This window comes from Triticum aestivum, chromosome 6A (assembly GCF_018294505.1).
Source record: "Triticum aestivum cultivar Chinese Spring chromosome 6A, IWGSC CS RefSeq v2.1, whole genome shotgun sequence".
NCBI lineage: Eukaryota > Viridiplantae > Streptophyta > Magnoliopsida > Poales > Poaceae > Triticum > Triticum aestivum.
Window position 1 is genome coordinate 13,500,069 of NC_057809.1, and position 6,335 is coordinate 13,506,403.

Below are 6,335 nucleotides of genomic sequence, written 5' to 3' on the forward strand. Positions count from 1 at the left end.
CCATAGCGCCTCCCCATGTGTCACTTGTTTCCCCTAGAAACGCCTCATCAGTATTTAATTTGGCCTTTCCTAACGGGGGAGCAGCCCAATGATTAGGCATCGGAGGAGATGCCACTGTCAGACTGACTGGGGACAGTGATAGATTACCTTTGTCCGAATCCTCCATAGGATCCCATGCAGTAGCCAGCAGCTCAGCATGCAGCCTAAGAGCAAGTATAATTAAAGATGACGTAGGCAGGTTATAAGACTTTAATATTATATTTTTGCTGAGTTGGTTGAAAGAGAAGAGTAGATAGAAGAGAAGCGGGCTATTGATTTACAGCTGGCTATAGCACGGACTCCAAGAAGTGATATGGGAGTGTATGGTGAACCATATGGCAAAAAAGTAGTACTTTGTAGCCCACTACTATACGGACACGGCGATTCGGTGCCCGAGCTCAGCTGCTCCCAAAATCGCCGGCGTGCATTCCTCGCTCGGGATGCGAACAAAACAGCTTGTCGCGTCTGACACGGAATATAGAAAAAGGAGTGTATGCGGTAATACGTTAGGAAACAGTGCATCTTTCGTGGGCCCAGATCGTATCGGGGGAACGGAGGACGCGCGTGTGCGTTCTGGTCCGTGGACCAGAACGTTCTCATCTCAACCGAGCCACGGATCAGAACAGAGGAAACCCTCGTCGCCCCCCTCTCTTCCCCCAAAACCGGCGGCGCTCGATCTGCACCGGCGGCCACGTGATGGAAGAGGCTGGCCTCGATTTCCTGCTCGATGTCGTCCACAGGTTAGTTCTGAAGATCTATAAGTTTTGCGGATTTGTCGGTAAGCTGCCATACCGGTGGAAGAAATCTGACGGCAGGCATGTCCGTAGGCCATCGCCGTCTTGTTTCAGGGGAGGAGTTCGAGGACTATCTTGAACACCCATATCCGGTTCCTCTGGCCTTGTTCCTGAGAAGCGAAGCCAGCCGCGCCGTCCCTGCGGACTCAAATGCCGGGTCTGGTTGCGGGCAACAGGACGGGAAGTGCGCCGGCGTCCTGATGCTTCTCTGACTCGGTCGGGGCAGTCAACTGACCCCGAGGCCTCTGGTTGGACAAAAAGGTCAGAACCCAAATCCTCCTGCTGTTGAACTGTATTTATTCCCACCGTCTGTACGTTTCTTCAAATTACAAATATGCTTGACACACTTCATTTTAGTTTTGAAACCATTCACAAAATCACTATATGATCTGGTTAGCTGAAGCATGGTAGCTGCTCCTAAGTATTATCTTCTTTTAACTGGCAGACGACAGTCCTTGCATGTTGGTATTGCTGAACTAAAACTACTGGACTGAATTTGTACATTTGGAAAATTCAGGTTACAGCTCGGTAGTGCACCACCAGACCAGACACCTTGTCCCTGGGATGAGTGCTCACAATTATGCAGAGGAACCGACAAAGAGTGTAGTGCGACCTGCACTTGCTCGGGCGAGGCATATGATTTCTACAATTTGTACACTTGGGAGATCGGGTTCGGAATTAGATATGATAAGATCAGGCTCAACGCTGAGAGGACAAAATGCATGGAGGAGATAGTCTGCGGTTGCTCGGTGCCTACTGAACTCTGCTTACATAGTTATATTTGAGAAAATGGTGAGGCATGGCCGTCCTGTGGTATCTGTGTGTGTGGTAGTCTTGACATTTTGTTTGTTGGAAAATATGCAGGGATTGGGCCAATGTACTCCCCAAGTACTTCTGGTTACTGTACAACTTAGACTATACATGCTTGGCGAGCAGTCATAATTCTGAACGAATGAACAATTGGAGGCTAGGTCAGCATTGCCTTACAAATTCTACCTGTGTTCATGCACTCCTCCGGTTGTTGTAGCGATGATCTGTTCCTTTCTCAGTGGGACATGCGGGTCTTGAAAGGTTCAAGACAATAACAAGCAGTTACTACTTACTACCGGGGACTGCATGGAATCATTGTAAGCCCTCATGGACACCCGTATTATCTTGTGACACTCAACGCCGTCTTTTTGGAACTGTTTTACTCAGATGTAGTAATATAGTACTCTAGGATCGCTTGAATTGGTTCACAGTTTCACTTTAGCCATTGACCTGAACTTATCATTTTCACGGCTCGCTGTTATCTACATTTAGAAAATAATGTGATTTCTGTACTGGCTAACATCTAACCGCCATTTTAGTTTGAGCTTACCTGTTATACTTGAATGGACAGAACAACGTATTGCTAATTGGCACACACCAAAAAAAACACTCTCAACTTGTTTCATGCTTGAAAGGTTGGCTTGCCTCTTTGTTCTTGATACTCTTCTTCGTAATGTGATTCTGATCTTTTCTATTCAAATATATAATGAAGTGACTAAAATATCAATGATTAGTTTCAGGCATTTGCGGAATCATTAGGAATGAATTTTCTTGAGAGTTATGCTACGGAATCCATCAATGTGGAGAGAACTTTCTTAAATATGTCATCAGAAATGAAGAAAAGATAACCAGGAGCTACACACTTTTAGAGGCCTTTTTTCTTCCCAGTTTCTCTGAAATGTTAGATCTCATCGAATGACCTGTATTCTTGTGAAAAAGAAAGGCTTTGGGAATTCCGTCCAATATGTTTGCATTACTGGTTTAAAAAATATGATATGCTCATCTTTTTATTGGGTTGTGTGCATGATCAAGAGAAGCCGAGAGAGCAATAATTTCTTGCTTTTCGGAAGAAAAACTGCAAGCAAGAGCAATGACGAACAATTTCTCAAATACTTCCCATGGAGCCTTTCATTACATTAATTCTGCAGAGTTCATAATTGACACAAACAGTTTATTTAGGTATTGGCTTTAGTTTTTCTGATGGCTAAGGACAGATCATGCAGTTATCTCCTCTTATGACTACTTCTGCTGCCTTCTAAAAATCTGGTGGGCATGCTTTCCATGTGGACTGCTAGTCTTGCCTTCTGTTCGAGTGAAGGATTTACTTGCTACTGAAATTTTTACATGCCTGCAGAATGACGAGCCAATCTGCCACGGAGAGGAAATCTACTGTCCATGTTCACATGAAAGGGCAGCCCATACAGCAGCAGAACAGCAGCTGCTGCTCCGCATAGGCTCAGCAAGACTCCATTCCCATGTGTTATGATATTGTTGAGTGGACATGATTTTGTTGTGTTACTGTTTACCATGGAGTACATATTTAATACCTGCCAATGTATTAGGTGCATTTGATGGATCTTAGGTAACGAAAATTGTGTGAAAACATGGTTAATTAAAGCTTAGTAATCATCGCCCTGTCATATTTCCCAAAGGATCATATTGTTGACTATATCTTGATTTTGTCTTTTGGCACTGTTCTTTTAAAACCATCTTTTTGCACTATTTCGGAAGCTTGACTGCTTAATGATGTAATCCCGCAGTTACACAATATCAGTTGAGGGATAGAATCATTGATATCCGAGAGACATAAGGTGGTTACTGAAAAAAAGATATGTTTCTCCGACGTCCAAGTTGAAAATCAGATAAAATTTATTTAGTGTGGGAAACAAGCTTCGTTAACAACAGCTAGATCCTTACACAAACATACAGGTCCACTGGTAGTACTATGATAAACAGGCTTACAGCTAGATCGGTGTGGGGCGAGGCTGAGAGATGCATTTATGAGGAGCTGGTCTAGTGGCCGTTAGTGAATGGGGGCGACGGGAAGGGCTCAGACAAGGGACTGAGCCGTCGAACGGCTACCTGTTCCGTGCCCCTGCACCTGGCTATAAAATGTAATATACGGTCAGGAAATACATTTACTGACACAGATTTAGAGATGAGTTTGTGGTGTAGATATCAGGAGCATCTGAGCTCGTGCTCAGAAATGAATTTTTGACTACTATACATGTTAATTATTAGACTGCTCACAGTGGGGAGTAACAGAGTAGTAACTTGCCGATGTTACTAGTCTATATTACTACCTCCATAGTGGGTAGTAACATATGAGTGGTATCATGAAAGAGTGCATTTATTAGACTATAGACTCATTATGCCTTGAAATGTGTGATGTTATAGTAACTAGCTAAGTTATCACAAACCCCTCTCTCCTCATTAATTAGCTGCCACATAAGTAATCTTGTATTGAAATGTGTGATGTTACTAGTTAAGTTACTTCCATTGTGACTAGTCTTACATTGATTATAGATGACATGGCAATAGTTTACAACTATCAATCGGCTCTATTATTAACCATGCTCTAATAAGGTACTGCAATGTTCCTGAGACTATGTCTTGCCCATCACCATCTACTACAACTCAGCCTGGACGTGGCGAGCGGGCTTTTGGCCCGGCTCGCGGCCCGCGACGGACCGGACCGAACGGTCCTGGCCTGCTGATGAAAATGACCGGTCCGGTCTGCAGAAACAGGCCCAAAAATAAGTCGGTCCGGTCCTGTTTTTGACCGAGCCAGCTCGGTGGACCGAGATACTTGGCCCAGGGGCGCAGCCCAGCAGTGTATTCTTAGACAGCGAGTCGCTACGCTAGGGCAAAGGCCCACCCCACGTTCCCCGACCTACTTTCCTTCAAACAGGGAGCGCCACCGCCGCCGGCAGCCGTTGCCATCGTCGACCACCTGCAGCTCCTCGTGTTGTCATCGTCTCATCGACGACCACCTCCTCCTATGCACCTGCACGCGGGGGGATGATGAGTGAAGGAGCCGGAATGACTGCTCCTGCCCGCCGACATCGAGACATCGACCGTGTCCATCTCCACCTGCCCATCGTCGACCACCTCCTCCCGCTGGCTCGCCGCCGTCGACCACGAAGCTGGAGGACATGGGGAATGTAATGGCTGCAACCTGCACCTGCACACCGACACCGTCAGTTGTTTAATTCTGCACTTCCTCTGAATTTTCTTCAGTTGGCATCTTTCTTCAGTTGAAAATTTGGGAGTTTGCAAACTTGCTTATTTTTTGTCCATTTGAACTTCTTTTGCAACCTAATGATTTGTAGGGTCAAATTTACTGTCAAAGAGTTCTAAAAACATCCCATCTCACTCCCAGGCACGAACAGTAGCCGGTCCATTCGGTCCCGTCGGTCCTCACCGAGCCTAGGTGCTGCCGGTCCGGTCCAGAGAAACAGGACCGCAGGCAACCTCGGTCCGGTCCGGGCCGGGCCAACCACGGCCGGTCAAAAGCGAGGCTCGGTCAGGGACCGGACCGGCCCGGACCGTGTCCACCCTGAACTACAACGGTGTTTCTCAGGTTCCACGCCTGCCACATAATTAACACGATCTTGCTTCTAACCTCAGCAGCAACGTCTTCAATGGCTCCATTCCACCGTGGCTCGATGAACTTCGTCGGTGACATCCCATACTAGCTCAGCAGGCTTCCAAGGATTGTCCATTTCGATCTGAGCTCCAACATCCTCACCAATCTGAAGGACTATCGCGAGTTCTCGCCGATGCCCATGCCATGACCTTAAGAGGACTCAGCTGGTTTCCACTATTCCATCACAACTGGGTAACCTTGGCAATCTCAATTTCGTCGATCTATCCACAGGGCCGGTCCTAGCAGTATGAACGCCCTAGTGTGATTGAGGCACAATGAACCTTAACAGCGTAACATATATACATTCAACAATATAAATTGTATATGTATCATGAAAACTATAAAGGCATAAACATAAATAGTTAGCAAATGAAGTCTCAATACACCATCTATGTGTGATTATATGATGCAAATAATAATTATGAGATATATGTATTTAACTATAAATAACTATTGAATAAGTACAACGTGTTGAAGCGTGTGTGTGTGTGAAGGGGGGAGGGGGGATTTGCCCCCTGTCCACCCCATAACAATGTTTATTTTATGTTCTGCAATCAATTGTTTTGTAATTTATTGAAGTTTGTAGATATATTGGGCCCTTATTTAAGTTGGACCCCTAAGCCACTGCAGCTTTTGCCATGGCCTAGGCCAGCCCTGGCTGTCCATGAACCAACTCAGCGGTGTCCTGCCACCAAACTTTGGCTGGGATTCGCAAAATGCAAGAGTTTGGCATTTCGACAAACAAACTCACTGGCCAAATTCCATCATCGTTGTTCATGAGCCGTTTGAAGCTCATATCATTCCAAGCACAGGGAAACTCATTTACTTGGAGGATTCCTCCGGAGCTCGGCAAGGCAACCCATCTACAAGTCTTGTATCTCTACAGCAACAATCTCACTGGCTCTATCCCAGTAGAGCTTGGTGAGTTGGTAAACCTGAATCAGTTAGACTTGTCTGTGAACTGGCTGACGGGGCCAATACCCATCTCGTTTTGGTGGAGCTCAGGCATCTCAGGGGCGTAGTGCTCTGCTCTTCCTTAACCG

General features: G+C 45.9%; 1 long non-coding RNA gene across 1 annotated transcript; it reads left to right on the top strand.

Moving 5' to 3' along the window:
* The first annotated feature begins 561 nt into the window (after positions 1 to 561).
* Positions 562 to 3,317, top strand: LOC123131668 (uncharacterized). The gene is made up of 6 exons (XR_006464268.1): positions 562 to 779; positions 867 to 1,094; positions 1,351 to 1,582; positions 1,698 to 1,960; positions 2,378 to 2,909; positions 2,998 to 3,317. It is a non-coding gene; the product is annotated as an uncharacterized lncRNA (long non-coding RNA).
* The last annotated feature ends 3,018 nt before the right edge of the window (positions 3,318 to 6,335 follow it).